Raw genomic sequence first — 16,672 nt, forward strand, 5'->3', positions numbered from 1 at the left:
TGAGTGTTCTATTCATTTTAATATACGACGTTAATAAAAATATATTCTGTCATTCTTAGTGGTTTATCCATTCTACTATACGAAGTTAATAAAAATATATTTTTCTAAAGATAGTGTTACTTGTTAATTGCATGTAAATAGTTTATTATTTATAACCATTGTTTAAATTCTTTAGTTTTGGGGTTTTTTTTTTACAATTTGACGTACGAAATAGATATAATACGTACATAGGTATGTTAAACGTGTCATTAAAATATATCATGTATATTCTAATATATGCTAAGAGATTGTTCTCCTCAGGTGTGTATTGTTTAAGGTAAATAGTATTATTTCCGTGTATGATACATAATGACAGTCTAATTTGTCATTAGAGCTGCATGAAGTTATTTTAATTTTAAGTATGACACCCCACGAATTCATGTTTACCCAATATGACGTCACCATTTTACATTGTGAGAGAAAGAGAGCAATGGGGTTTAACGTCCACTCGACACAAACGAGGTCATTTCGGAACTAACATATGGTTCAATTTTATTTCATTAATTCGCTTGCGTGTAGGGGTCTTTAGCAATTGGAGGAAACAGGAGGACCCGGAGTAACCCCACGAGGTTGGATAGGCGACCCTATTTGTAACGTACAGCCGGGGCAATCGAAACCACGCCAGTTGACTCAATGACAGGCCTTATGATACCACGCACACGCTCACCATTCGGTCATCCAACACTCCCTAGTTTACATGTAGGTCTGTATATTCTAATGAAGGGAAAAAACGAAGCGTTGATCGGTAGACATTTTTCAGAATTTATGTGACGTTATTTAAAGCAAAAACGACTACCGATACTTTGTGATTGAAATGCGGATTTCCGATAATAAAACATCCAAACATGTTAAAAGGATGCCTCTTAACCTAAGGATTGTCCATTAATATTCTCATAAAAAGGGTTTTAATGTGACACCCAATGAATCAGAGAAAAGTTGCGAGTTAGTGAAATGCGCCACCCCCCCCCCCCACCCTCGAGGATGGCCTTACATATATTTTCGGGAAGGTAAATAATTAAGTTTCTCGAACAGAGCAAAGTAGGAAGTTTGGGGATGAATTAGCATAGAATTTGTCCACGATTCAAACAAAATATGCAATAGTACGTTTATCTTCCAAATGGGGAAAAGCTAGGCCACCAGCCCCACAAAAAGGTTCTAGGAGATTTTCCGTCGGTTAATGATTGTGATTTCAGGTTGGCTTCAAGACAAAAACCGACAAGTTAAAGTTCTCAAAGTTCGTCAATAGCAAAGCATCGAAAGCAATAGACATTTTCGGTCTGTTTTGATTTGTCAGGCTGATTCAAATTCCTGGCAAAATGGTGTTCAATACACTTTAGTCCGGATCGAATGAGAGAGAGAGAGAGAGAGAGAGAGAGAGAGAGTTAACGTCCACTCGACACAAACTAGGTCATTTCGGGACTAACACATGGTTAAATTTTATTTCAATAATTCGCTTGGGCGAAGGTCTTTGAAAGTGGAAGGAAACCAGAGGACCCGGAGAAAACCCACGAGGTTGGACATACGACCCTACTCCTTGTCATGTATAACCGGGGAATCGAAACTACCCCAGTTGACTCAATGACAGACCTTATGATACAACGCACACGTGCTAACCATTCGGCCATCCAACCTCCCGGATCGCATAAGGGCAAGACTAGTAAGAATATTACTGTTGGACTGCAAAAGCATATTTAATTCGCTACACCCTCGAAAATTTGGTGACTAAGTATTAAAGGTATTTACCTTTTAACCTAACACGTTCTGATTTAGTTTTAAAACCCACCTGTATTTTCACGACCTTTAAACTTTAACCTGAGTAGGTATAGATAGAGGTCTAATATTCAGGTATTTCCTTCAACATTTTTTTGTCCTCTGTTAATAGAAGAAGAGTCAAGATTAAAAGGTCTTCCAGTACAAACTATGCCAATTCAACAAGAATCAATATAAACTTAAATAACCATAACTTACGTTAGAACTAGCCTAATTGAATATTTTATTTGAACCAAATTGGCTGTATCAATCGGCCTGTCATTGAGTCAACTGGCGTGGTTTCGAATCCCCGGTTGTACGTGACAAGGAGTAGGGTCGCCTGTCCAGCCTCGTGGGTTTTCTCCGGGTCCTCCGGTTTCCTCCCACTGCTAAAGGCCCCTACGCGCAAGAGAATTATTGAAATAAAATTAAACCATATGTTAGTCCCGCAATGACCTATTTTGTGTCGAGTGGACGTTAAACCCCATTTCTCTCTCTCTGAACCAAACTGTTGTGAAGGGAGGGCATATTTTAGAAGATTGACAATTGTGCGGATACAAGGGGTATTGCGGGACCCCACGACCATATCCTAAACAGTTGTGGGAAACTATACATTATCAGCTACTGAATTTTGAGTATAATGCTGCAAATAGAATGGAAGTGAGGCAGTGGCAACATTCACCATTTGACAAGAAATTAAGAGTATTACATTATCGGAAACAAGGGGTCTTATGGACCCCACTCCCCTCTCACAAGTGCCTAATCTATTCTGGGATCAGTGCAAGCTTTGTATTTGGAATCATTCTTACTGATGATATTGTGTTGGTCATTCTAGTAATCTAGATTTGAAGACAAATCTAGGTACTCTACCAACCTTGTCAAAAGAGGATTCTACATGGAAATGACAATTAAGTTATTTGCAGATTTTTTATCCATACAAAAACCTATGTCTGGGGTTTTAGATTATCCCTTGTTGCCGACAAGGCTTTTCTTGCGACGTGTCCGCACAAGGGTTAGCGTGTAAATATTATTGCACCCCTCTTTGGAACCCCCCAATCTATCTATCCCCTATTAATTTAACCTCCAAATCAAAATCAGGCCCTGGACATTATATTGTAAGATCTGGTAGATGTGGTGACGTCACTAATGCATTCTTTAATTTCTACAGAATATGGGTCCTCTCCATTCAAGTAGCTAAGTCTCTAACTCAATATCATCCAAAGTCTTCGCCATTGAAAACACGAATTATTTGTCAGTTTAAATCAACATTGTTGTTGTGATCTTGCCAGGAAAAGATGGGCTTCTGATATCCAATATTTAAGACAAAATAACCATTTTAACATTGGTGCACGAATCATGTACCATAATGCATCCAAGGAGCTTGGGGAACGAGGCTAGACATATTCCATAAGTCATGTCAAATGGTGACGACATATTCTTATCTGGAGAGCATGAGCAATAAATACTATCGGTGTAGACTGTAATAACCAAATTCTAGAGATTGTCATTCCACTGAGACTTCTGGCGCATTTCGTCGAACATAACTGATTTGAAATTAGAGTAAAAACAGAAACGATTGAATGTAAATTAGTTTATATACATTCATATTACATTATTATTTGTGTCAATTATTAGGTCCCAATTATTAGCGATTTAGCTCTTTTATTTGAAATGGGGTATAATGCTCTATTTTTCTAACGGGCGATTTAGCTCCTTTCAACAGTACAATAAGTATTAGAAACATGGTTGGTTTATTTCGGATTATATTCAGATCTCTTATAGGTCAATATGAAACATATAACTAAGTCATGATTGAAAAAGAGCCTGAAGCCAAGCCTATAATTAAAAAAAATATAAAGTTTGATAAGAAATATATATATATATTATAATACAAAGCTAATATTTTTTTTTTTTTATATTTTTTTTTATAATACAAACATACTAACAACAAGTAATAAAAGGTCTTTAAATCAAAGATAAAATAAAAATACAATTATGAAACAAGATATGAATTCGGAAGTTATACTTATATAAGCTCTAGTTTTACTTAAAGATACATTATTGGAGATTAAATAAAGAGATGGCAGTTCTCACTATAATAGTTAAAAACTAGATAATGTAAAGGGAATTTGCTGAATCATGAATGGAAGTCGAACAGCAAATCGGAACCTAATCCAATAAACATTATTTAAAGATACATTATGGGAGATAAGATAATGAGATGGCAGTTCTCACTTTAATAGTTAAAAAATAGATAATGTAAAGGGAATTTGCTGAATCATGAATGGAAGTCGAACAGCAAATCGGAACCTAATCCAATAAACATTATTTAAAGATACATTATGGGAGATAAGATAAAGAGATGGCAGTTCTCACTATAATAATTAAAAAATAGATAATGTAAAGGCAATTTGCTGAAATCATGAATGGAAGTCGAACAGCAAATCGGAACCTAATCCAATAAATATCGCAGGCTAGCGATGACATGGAGAGTTGATTATGGTCTGGATAAGTTAATTAATAACACAACACAGTTTATATGGAAATACAATCACTGGTTTATAAGTATATCACAACGTTTCGACAAGTATTCTCTTATCGTTATCAAGCACAAATGATATTTAGTTAAACTAAAAGGTGATATTTATAGTAAAACAAAAAAGAAGCCATAGATAAATGCTGTTATAATACAAGATAATAGTTAAATTGATCAAAGGATAATTAAAACTTAAATATAGTTAATTGATGGGGGTTAACAGTGACCAGGGAGCAACAAAGCCATATATTTGATATAGACAAAATAAACACAATTTGAAGCCCTATTAATAAGAAATTTATAATAATGTATAAATTGATCAAAGGATAATTAAAATAATTGATAGGGGTTAACAATAATCAGTAGTTAACAATAGTCAGGGAGCAACAAAGCCATAAATTAATGTCTGAATAATAATTTAGATAACATTTCAGGCGTAAGATTTTGCATAATGTACGTTTAACTTATCCAGACCATAATCAACTCTCGATGTCATCGTTAGCTTGAGATATTTACTGGATTTAAATCCTGTTTGTGATGAATGATTTAACGTCAAAATGAATAATGGAGACTTTGGTTTTTATCCTAACGACTTTAGCAATGATTCAGTCGCTAAAATCTCGGTTCATAGTGGATCAATTTGACTGAAATTTTCAGTATATTTCCTTAACCTTATCTATTTTTTAAGTATTATAGCCGAGAAGTGCCAGCTCTTTATCTAATCTCCCATGATGCCCCTTTAACCAGATTAGTCAATGAAAATAGGATTACCATTATCAGGTTTACAAACAACTAATTTCAATCTGATTAATTCTCTAAACTTCTTAATTTAATAAGTAAACTTATTGTTAAACATCTTGACTGGTGAATGTCATTTCCAGTCTATCAGAACTGGAGTAGCACAATCAGATTAAAACACAGATCCTATTTCGCTTCGTTTTTTATACTTCAAAATTTCATTTTACTTGTCTTTACTACACTAGGATCTGGAAGATTTGTTATATAACCAGTGTTCTGGATGACGTGATTAGCCAATGAAACAATCTGTTACGGCGAGTTCTTGGTGTACGATGCACGGAACTGTAGGTAAACAACTAGAAATATTAACGCTGATTGATTAATCAATGTCAGATGTCATAGGGTCAAAAGCTGATCGTATGACCTCTGATGCGACCCCTCACTATAACCAGTCAGATCTTCATGTAGAGTAGGCCATCGAAAGTATAAAAAAACGAAACGAAATATAGATCTGTATTCTAATCAGATTGGGAGTAGCTGTGTATATCCATACAATAGACATGATTGGTGTGGACCACCAAGTCAATGTCTGTCTGTCTATACGGAAGGTAAAATTTATTTATCAATTTAAAGCTTATTTGAACATAAAAGGGGATACTATCGATGTCATGCACCCCACTTATACAGTACAACCTATAACAAGCACGGGTAAACAGCTTTCTTTTATCACATCTTTAAACATTTCTCCAAATTTCATCTCTGTAAAATTTTGACAAGGAAAATAGAGAGAGAGAGAGAAATGGGGTTTAACGTCCACTCGAAACAAACTAGGTCATTTCGGGACTAACATATGGTTCAATATTTCTTCAATAATTCGCTTGGCAGGAAACCAGAGGACCTGGGGAAAATCCACAAGGTTGGACAGGCAACCCTACTCCTTGTCACGGACAACCGGGGAATAAAAACCACACTATTCGACTCAATGACAGACCTTATGATACAGCGCGCATGTGCTAACCATTCAGCCCCCCCCCCCCCCCCCCCCCGCACATACCTAAAGAAAAAAAGTATTACCAGTACTATTAAATATAACTCTAATCTTTGGTGTTTCAGAGATTTTTGAAATCAGATCTAACTAATAATATCTTATGACAGATCTTATGATACAGCGCGCATGTGCTAACCATTCGGCCACCCCCCCCCCCCCCCCCGTCCCCAAAGGAAAATAGAATTACCAGTACTAGTAAATATAACTCTAATCTTTGGTGTTTCAGAGATTTTTAAAATCAGATCTAGCTAATAATATAAATATTAAAATGAACACATAAAATTTATCTTCTAGACTTCATACTGTATCTATTAATTTGGCCATTTCTTTCAGTTGATTGGACAAATTCTGAAAAAGTGAAAAATACTAAAGTTAAATATACAGAACAATAATCCTTTCAGATCGAAATGTAGATAGTGTATCATTCAACACATGTATTATACAGCTGACATTCATCTTGTGTTGTGATCATACAATCACAGGGGGCGGATCCAGGAATATTTGCACAAGGAGGTTTGTCAGGTTCCCGAGACAATGTATCTTTGGGGTCGGCCTTGAAAAGTTTTGGGAAATACATGTCTCTATTGTCTTTTTCACAAAAAACTCAGCACCCCGTTTGATGTCAATTTTTATTATGAATTAATACGATCACATTGTGATTCAATTTCATTGATGCAAAACATTTTAAAAATTGTGATATCACAATTCTTCGCTTTTCTGGCGAACCGACGAATCTGAAATATTTAAGTATTGAGAATTATGCATTTGAAATTTGCGCTCTATTGTTATCTCTATGTCCATCAAATAATAATATTTCAGATTCATCGGTTCGCCAGAAAAGCCACGAATTGTGCACCCCCACCACTACCACTGGGGATTTATGTCTGGTTCCACCTCGGGTGAGATCCCATCAGGTACATCAGCATGTTCTCTAACTTAAAGTCACCAATCAACATTTGTATTTTTCAGATAATTTGTTACTGCTATTAATCCATCCTCAAATTGATTATTTAACATTTAAATTAAGAAAACAAAATAATACCAGCAGTACATAATCCCCAGGCTTATCTCTATGGCCTGGAGAGAGAGAGAGAGAGAGAGAGAGAGAGAGAGAGAGAGATGGGGTTTAACGTCCACTCAACTAGGTCATTTAGAGACTAACACATGGTTCAATTTTATTTCAATAATTAGCTTGCGCGTAGGGGTCTTTAGTAGTGGGAGGAAACCGGAGGACCCGGAGAAAACCCACGAGGTTTGACAGGCGATCCTACTCCCTGTCACGTACAACCAGGGAATCGAAACCAAGTAAAGTACAAGAATTTTAGTACTTTATTAATATATTGTTAGAAAGAAAAACTAACCCTAAACTGTTTTAAAGTCATTTCTAAGGAGTGATGTTTAGCTTTTCCTGATTGGTCAGCAACTGTTATCACCATGGAAACAAATGACGAGTTGAGTTGTTTACATTCACTAGAACTAACGGACATACCAATCTTCCATTTAATATCTAATAGCTGAAATAATCATTAACATATTCAAACTAATCAAATACAATATATTATATTAGAAAATGGGGTTTAACATCCACTCGATACAAACAAGGTCAATTCGGGACTAACATATGGTTCATTTTTATTTCAATAATTCGCTTGCACGTAGGGGTCTTTAGCAGTCGGATGAAACTGGAGGACCCGGAGAAAACCTATGAGGTTGGACAGGCGACCCTACTCCCTGTCACGTACAACCGGGGAATTGAAACCACGCCAGTTGACTCAATGACAGGCCTTATGATACAAGGCACACACGCTAACTATGAGGTTGGACAGGCGACCCTACAACTTCTCAGGTTCAAGCGAGGATCTATAAATCTAAGATCCAGCTCACTTTAAGGATTTTAAAACTCGATCAACAGAAATCAAGCTGGCACACTGTAAGAAATTCGATGGACAACCACGACTGCTATGAAATCATGTGATTGGTATGGCTAATCCAACCCTTCCACAAATAAGATAAATACAAAGTATAGTCTAATTTTAGTAATTAGGTTACCGTTGGACAGCTACATAAAATAAATTGAATGTCTTGCATCAATGAAATTAAATCACAATGTGATCCTACATCATTATAAAAATGATTTCTCTCTTCAAAAAGCTCAATTTGTGTGTATGCCTTTGTAATTTAGAGACGACGATGACAGATTTCCTTAACAGGAACCTGGCAAACCGCCTCCTGCAAAAATTCCTGGATCCGCTCCTGCCCATGGATGAACTCACGAGTTAGTATAGTGGAATGAGACCACTGATGACACCGAGGGGGACTTCCCACTAAATAAAAATTGTCAAATCTCACCTTTCCTACATTAATGTCTTTCATAGCAGAATCTGTTAATAAGAGTTGCTTCCCCTATAAAATAAAACACCATATTTAATATATTGTTTCAAGTATAGGTAAATATACAAAATCTCAAAACATTTAAAAGGGAAACTTTAAATTATTAACACTTGAAGAGCGATCGAAGTCACTTTTTCAACGAACCCCAGTTAATGGCGCCAAATGGTAGCAAATTGTATAAGCTTTCTGTGGAACAATCAATTTCAGGTAAAAACGATCGGCCCTTCTGAAATGGCCTCCCGGAAAAATACGTCCATCGTACCCTTTATTTGACCTTAATTTGACTGAAAAGTGGAAGTCAGTTGTTGTACTGGTAATTATGATTGGTATTAAACATCATTTTAAAGTTGTAATTAAACCCACTCGTTATTCTGTTCGCGTCAAGCATTCTTTTCCACAAGTCTGTTTTGCCTTTTATGCGAAAAGACAAAAATGTGACATAGATCGTTCTTCCCCTGGACTCTTCACTTATATTTGTTGCTTATATCTTACTCACACTAACAATAAACATTGTATAGACCTTTAATTTTCATTCAGGGCTAAAGTTTAGGGGAGCTCTAAAACTTAGCTTGTTATTTCACCGTTATTATGCATCAGATTCAAAATAAACTTTATATTTTTGATCAGCTTACCCAAACTCATAGGTTAGAATTATACTTCGGTCACAAGATGTACAAATAATCCGTTAGATCGAAATAAATGAAATGAAATGAAATGGAGTTTAACATCCTACTGTTCTGCTCCTAACCTGGGCTAATGAAGACGGGCATACGCCATACAGTGTGCTATGAGGGAAATTTTGCCAGGACAGCGGCACTACGGCCTACTCTTATATCGAATTCCAACTGCCAAGGGATCTTTTACGTGCACGCCAATGTGTACACGGGACCTCGGTTTTTCGTCCCATCCGAACGACTAGACAGCTTTCCTTGTCAGCCCCTCCGTCCTGCATCACTGACAAGGGAGAACCACGCCGGAAAATCTGGAAGAACTTTCTCGGCCAATGCAGGGATCGAACTGTTAGATCGAAGACCAGAGCTAGAAACATATCACAGATGAAGCCGAGCTCATATCATATAATTGTTTACAGATTAATTGATTGATTAAAGATACATTATGTAAGATTTAGATAAAAACTTGGCCGTTTTTTCTATAATAGTTCCAAAATAGATAATTCTAAATTAATATATTGGAAACTTCATTTAAATTACTTTAATCTGAGTGACATTATCACTGTTTGAAGTTTTTACATAGATTGTTTATCGTAGTAATGTTACTTGTTAATCAAGACTCAGCCTCGCTTCTCCATTTTTAAATCAAATCATTAAATGGTGATAATATTTTAATCTGTTTGCATCTCTGCCATCTGATGTTGTAGAGAGTTGATTATAGGCTTGTAATGTGAATAAATGTCTAAATAATAAGCAGATTTAGCTCTTACATAATGCATTTTTAATAAGACCAATCTTATAAAAGAAAAAATGAAATGAAATAGGGTTTAACGTCCTACTGTTCTGCTCTGAACTGGGGTAATAAGACGGTATAAAAGAAAAAGTCTGGTTCATTGTGACTCTAAATGGACACAAGCTAATATTTAAAATTCACTGGAAAACCTTCATAATTACTTAAAGAATGCAAGGATTTATCTCAACATATCCTTTCCATAAGTATAGCACGATCCCGAATGTCAATGTTACCTGCCACAGGTAGATTTCCGCCATTCTCCGTGAGCTCCTCGTCAATAAATAATCTGTGATGTCATCTTAGTCCTTTTGCTCGTATTCTAGTCTATATATGTGCAGAAGGACTGAAATGACATCACAGCTTGTGTATTATCGGAAAGTTACGACTACACAAGGACAACGACGGAAATTGCTAATTTATGAAGCTTTTCCGGTATCCTTTAATGTATTCTCATTTCAAAAGACCTGTATCTTTCCAATGATTAAATTATTAAATGAACTGTGTTTTATCATACCCACCTCTTTCTGCCAGCCTCGTAGAATTGTATTGATTGTATTATTAGATAAAATCGACATGGACAATAAACGAGATCTTAGTTCATTGTCTGTTTCCTTATTTTGAGCCGCTGTTCTGAAACATGTATAAAACAAAAGCTGTCCATTATGTTTCTAGAAAAATAGAGGATAATCATGAATAATTCATGAGATGACAATTACATTGTATTAAACAACAGACATGAATAATTCATGAGATGACAATTACATTGTATTAAAAAACAGACATGATGGAATATTTCTTTTCAAATAAATAATCAAATATTTATAATCTGTAATTTAATATTGATCTATCATTAATGGACCATTAAAGCATCAATAAAATTTATGTTAACCTTTGCCTATGGTGAGTATAAACTAAAAAAAAAAAAGACAAGTTCCAAAATGGACAAGTAAACAGCAAAGTTCCATGCAATGTTTCTGTCTGTAAATTAACATCTGTGTCCAATACTAACTAGCAAGGTTTCTTTTACATGCATGCTCAATGATAGCTACCAACATGTGTACAATGTGGTGGGGGGCTGTTCTTGCTTGGCTCACTAATCAGCACTAATCAGGAATAGTGCTAGGGATTGCCGAGTTGCAGAATATCCCCTTTGCTGGCACTTTGGGGGATTAGCTTTTTTATATTTTGTCACTGAAAATTGTCAAATTTTTCCCCATTTACAGTACATATACCCAGGTTCAATGGGTTAAAACACAAGTTCGAATTTTTGATTAGGTTTCTTAGACTATAACTGCAAATTATTGAAATAGAATTGAACCATGTTAGTCCCAAAATGACCTAGTTTTGTTGGATGGATTTAAACCCCATTTCTCTCTCTCTCTCATTCTAAACCGCTTGTGTCAAGTAAGCCAATTAAAGTCTAAAAAATCTGATCGTAAATTTGAATTTGTATATTAATTAGACGGTTCTGTTAAAGGATCTGGTATCTTTTTACCTGTATATAAAGGAAATAGCTCGAACTATGTTTTCTATTCTATTCTTGGAACATAAATCCTGCAAAAAAAATCACTCAAAATAAAAAATGCACTTACACAATCACTGAATAATTAACTCCTTAAAATTCTATGTGGATAACTCATCTTGACTTTTACCTGGTCTACTCCCATTGTAGATATGCTGCTAATATCTTTACAAATTACTACATGATTAAAAGTACACAATGTTTCAACACCAAATCAGCCATTGTAGATGTTTATGAATTTAATTGAGGTACTCAGAGAAAAAAAGCATTTCTAAAAGAGGACAAAGTTACAGTTTTGTTATTTGTTTCCCCAAAATTTCTTTATTTCGGAGGTGAAAAAATTGACTGGGGGGTTAGGTCAATGCCTCAAAACAATCCTATGATTCCGATTTAAGGACAAAACATTAAAAAGAAGTACCATCATGCTACTGACCAGGTACCGAGTATAGCATTATCACGGCCACCATTCTACTGACCAGGTATTGAGTATAACATTATCACGGCCACCATGCTACTGACCAGGTATTGAGTATAACATTATCACAGCCATCGTGCTGCTGATCAGGTACTGAGTATAACATTATCACGGCCACCATGCTACTGACCAGGTACCGAGTATAGCATTATCACGGCCACCATGCTACAGACCAGGTATTGAGTATAACATTATCACAGCCATCGTGCTGCTGATCAGGTACTGAGTATAACATTATCACGGCCACCATGCTACTGACCAAGTACTGAGTATAGCATTATCACAGCCATCATGCTACTGACCAGGTACCGAGTATAACATTATCACAGCCATGATGGAATTGTGATAATCTGATTAGGATTTGTGTTTTAATCAGATTGTGAATTGTGACATCATATTGAAAATGGAAATTTGTCAATTGTTGCACAATTGTCAAAGGAACAAGCATGCCAAGTTTCAAATCAATTGTATTTAAATTGACAGAGTTTTGGGCGTTTTTCCAAGATCATCGCTCCCTACATGAATAAGATGAGTAGCGCTCCCTACTAGAACAACAACATGAATAAGATGAGTAACAGTTGGCGTCCAAAATATAATAATTTTAATAAAAACAATAAATAAACATACATTCTCATATAAATCATAGGGTAAACTTGATAGTTTCATCTGTTGAAAATCTAATACATCATAACACTGAAATAAAATATAATAATTTTAAACAAATTAAATTTAGGAATCCCCGCATAACCGTAGAACAACAAACTTGGTGTAAAGTAGAGATTTTTTAATACCCTTTCTCAAATTCCTAAATTAAATTTATTGCTCTCTGGCCCCACAGGTACCATCTTCCTGATTCAGTACCATTGTAAATCTACCAGCCTGCCGAGCTATAGTTACTCTGTCAAGGAAGTGTTGACGTTCACTCTTCTCGTATCCAATTTTAAACAAATCTAACAGAGCAATGCAAGGTTCTCACTCAAAAAGTTTGTTAACTGGATATTTTATGTTTTTAACAATTACATTTACCGTACATATTATATTCATTACCAAATATTAAAATAGTTCCATCAAAGTGCAAGGCAAAGTACGAATATTATATTCATTACTAAATATTAAAATAGTTGTTTTACATTAAATTCAAGCTGATTAAAATATAGATCTATATTTCGTTTTTTTTTTATATACTTTTGATGGCCTTCACTACATGAAGATCTGACCGGTTATAGTAGAAGGTCGAATCAGAGGTTGTATGAGTGGCTTTTGACCTTATGAAGTCAGACATTGATTAATCAATCAGCGTTGACGTTTGTAGTGCTTTACCCACATATCCGTGCAGAGCACACCAAGAAGTCACTGTACCAGACCACTTCATTGGATAATCCCTCACATCATCCAGAATACAGGTTATATAAAGACAAGTTAAACAAAATTTTGAACTAAAAAAAACGAAATGAAATAGGATCTGTGTTTTGATCAGATTGACATATAATTATAAAGGGAACTGTTAGTCTCGAACATCAAGACATTTTATGATATACTGAGAATCATTCTAAAAATGCACAACTGATTTGACTTGAGTTCTAACGACAGATAATGCAGTCCTAATGTAATTTTTGGTATTGGGGGGGGGGGGAGAGAGAGAGAAAGAGAGAGAGAGAGAGAGAGAGAGAGAGAGAGAGAGAGAGAGAGAGAGGGGTGTTTATAAGGGGCTATTTAATTTAGTTAAAATAGGGCGAACAATTTTGAGTAAATTCTTAACTAACTAAAATCTGACAAGCCAACAGTGAGATGGGGTTTAATGTCCACTCCACACAAACTAGGTCATTACGGGACTAACATAAGGTTCAGTTTTATTTAAATAATTTGATTGTGCGTAGAGATCTTTAGAAGTGGGATGAAACCGGAGGACCCGGAGAAAACCCACAAGATTGGACAGGCGACCTCCTTGTGAAGTACAACCAGGGAATCGAAACCACCCCAGTTGACTCAAAGACAGACCTTATGATACAGCGCGCACTACTAACAATTCAACAACCCCCCCCCCCAATTTTTGGTATGATTGTGGGCTATACATTTACTGTCACCAGACATGGAGGCAATAACATCCGTGATATAGGGCTGGGCAATAATTTCAATATATCAATATATCGCAATATGTAAATTTTATTGATAATATTTTTTTTTTCCTGTTAAAAATACTGCAATAATCCAATATATCGTTTGACTTTAGAATATCGCCATTCCTCCAACAATATTCTCTCAAAGATTATTGTATTTAATTGAAACAAAGTATAAATTAGATTGGTCGTACTTTATAAATCAATACTCGACAGAGCTGTATAAAGTTTTGTGTTTAACTACAGCTGGACAATGACCATTATAGATCAATATATTGGAATATGTAAATCTTATTGACTATATTTTTTTGGATACGGCAATAATTCAATATTAATTCAATATATCGCTTGACTCTTTCTCTCCTTTCCTAATAATATTCTCTGAAAAAATATTATATTTTATTTTACAATGATTTAATTTTACATGCATCTTATAGAAATCTGTTTAAACGGTTTACCACCTGTTTTTGAGCCTTTTGTCTTGAAGCAGTATAATATTGCAATAATGGCAATATATTATGAATTTTTATATTGATATAGCCATAATGAAAATTCCAAATTTCGTCCAGCCCTACAGTGAAACTTGGAAGAAATAAGAGCATATTTGGAATCCTTGTAGAATTCCCATTCCAGAAATTCTTATTTCAGCAATTTTGGCCAATTGGTCACTGAGTAATGGTCATTTAAATAATGGCGGCCATGCACATTTTCGCCGAAATTCCCCAAATTGAGAGGGATGTATCCCAGGAAGCGTCAGTCGGATCAAGCTAAAAATTTGGAATATGAGTTGGGTAATTTGACACGGAATGGCCCTAAACCATGATTTTCAACAAAAGCATTCTGTCAAATTTACCCTATTTAAAGAAGTATTTAGGCCTTTGGTGGTGTTGAATGGTTGGTAATAAATAATGTTTATTTCATGAACAGGGTTTTCAAGACAGACAGGCTGTCAATCAATATCATCTCCATTTATTTATAACAGATATTCCCTGCCCATCGTTCAATTGTAACATGCATGATCAAATTAGGTTTCATATATATATATATATGCAGAGAAGATAAATCTGTGATTTAAAGAGAGAGAGAGAGAGAGAGAGAGAAATAGGGTTTAACGTCCACTCGACACAAACTAGGTCATTTCGGGACTAACATATGGGGTTTTTTTTGGTTTTTTTAATTGTTTTTTTTAATTTTATTTCAATAATTCGCTTGCGCGTAGGGGTCTTTAGCAGTGGGAGGAAACCGGAGGACCCGGAGAAAACCCATGAGGTTGGACAGGCGACCCTACTCCTTGTCACGTACAACCGGGGATTCAAAACCACGCCAGTCGACTCAATGACAGACTTTATGATACAGCGCGCGCACGCTAACCATTCAGCCATCCAACCCCCCTCTGTGATTTAAGCACTTAAGTATCAGTACTTGGATTTTTGCAATCTGATTTAAACACAGATCCTATTTCGCTTTGTTTTTTATAGTTTAAAATTTCTTTACTACACTAGGTTCTGGAAGAGTTGTTATATAACCTGCGTTCTGAATCATGTGAGGGTATAGAAAATGAAACGGTCTGTTACGCCAAGTTTTTGGCGCGAGGTGCACGGAACTGTGGCTAACCTCCTAAAAACATCAACGCTGATTGGTTAATCAAATGTCTGATATCAAATGATGCGACTTCCCTGTAGCAGGGGCCATCGAAATGTAAAAAAAACGAAATGAAATATAGAACTGAATTTTATTCAGGTTGGGATTTTTGGTGAGAGTGTTTAGTTTTAATACCATGATTAACTTACTATTTTTAATAATAGTTCTTCAGGAATGTTCTCACAAAAACATAATGATTCTGTCAAACCTGAAATACAAAGGCAGTACCGCAGGGCATGGATCTTATATTATAATACATATTATAAGGTCCATGTATGGCAGTCATTGAGTCAATGAAAAAAGGTAGTCTAATTAAAAAAAATCAATAATAATAACAAAAGCTGAACAGACCAATGCTACGTTTTTCAGTAGGTTAGTACTGAGTCTGCTGACACGATGGCTTCATTCTCTCAACATAAAACAGTGTAATATTTCTGAAGAAATGTAGACTTTCACTTCAGACGGAGACTGTAAAGTAACTTCAACTTGGCTACAGTTTTATTGTTAAACAGCATCCTATGCTAAAAAAAACCCTTGTAAATTGATTTTTTTTGTATCTTCAAATTTGATTGCTTTTATCTATGTTATAATACTTTGAATTACTAGTTGAAGGGTTCTGTGATAATCTTTTTAAAATACAAAAATACCTTGAGGAAATATTAGATTTGCAGAGTCCGCCATCTTTACGATCACGTGATTTGCTTTAATGTAAAAATCACGTGACTTACTTATTTACTGGAAAACCCGATATTATTATCTGGTACAATGAAGGGGCGGGGGCACACGAGATTGTCGCCGAGCGAATCGAATTAAACAGATTTTGGACCTTTGTCTTACCGTTTATCCCGGAATAAACCCACGACAAGTGAACATAACAGTGGAAATTATTACATAAAACAGTCAAGAATTTCTTATTTCTGACATTCCCTACAAAGAGATCTAAGATAAAGAA

General features: G+C 35.4%; 1 long non-coding RNA gene across 1 annotated transcript; it reads right to left on the minus strand.

The window, feature by feature from the left end:
• Positions 1-7,487: 7,487 nt before the first annotated feature.
• Positions 7,488-16,415, minus strand: LOC126831085 (uncharacterized). Its single transcript, XR_007684135.2, has 7 exons — positions 16,368-16,415; positions 15,870-15,928; positions 12,590-12,655; positions 11,461-11,519; positions 10,484-10,595; positions 8,460-8,513; positions 7,488-7,624 (listed from the first exon to the last, which is right to left on the minus strand). It is a non-coding gene; the product is annotated as an uncharacterized LOC126831085 (long non-coding RNA).
• Between the last annotated feature and the right edge of the window lie 257 nt (positions 16,416-16,672).

Source organism: Patella vulgata, chromosome 8 (genome assembly GCF_932274485.2).
Source record: "Patella vulgata chromosome 8, xgPatVulg1.2, whole genome shotgun sequence".
Classification (NCBI taxonomy): domain Eukaryota; kingdom Metazoa; phylum Mollusca; class Gastropoda; family Patellidae; genus Patella; species Patella vulgata.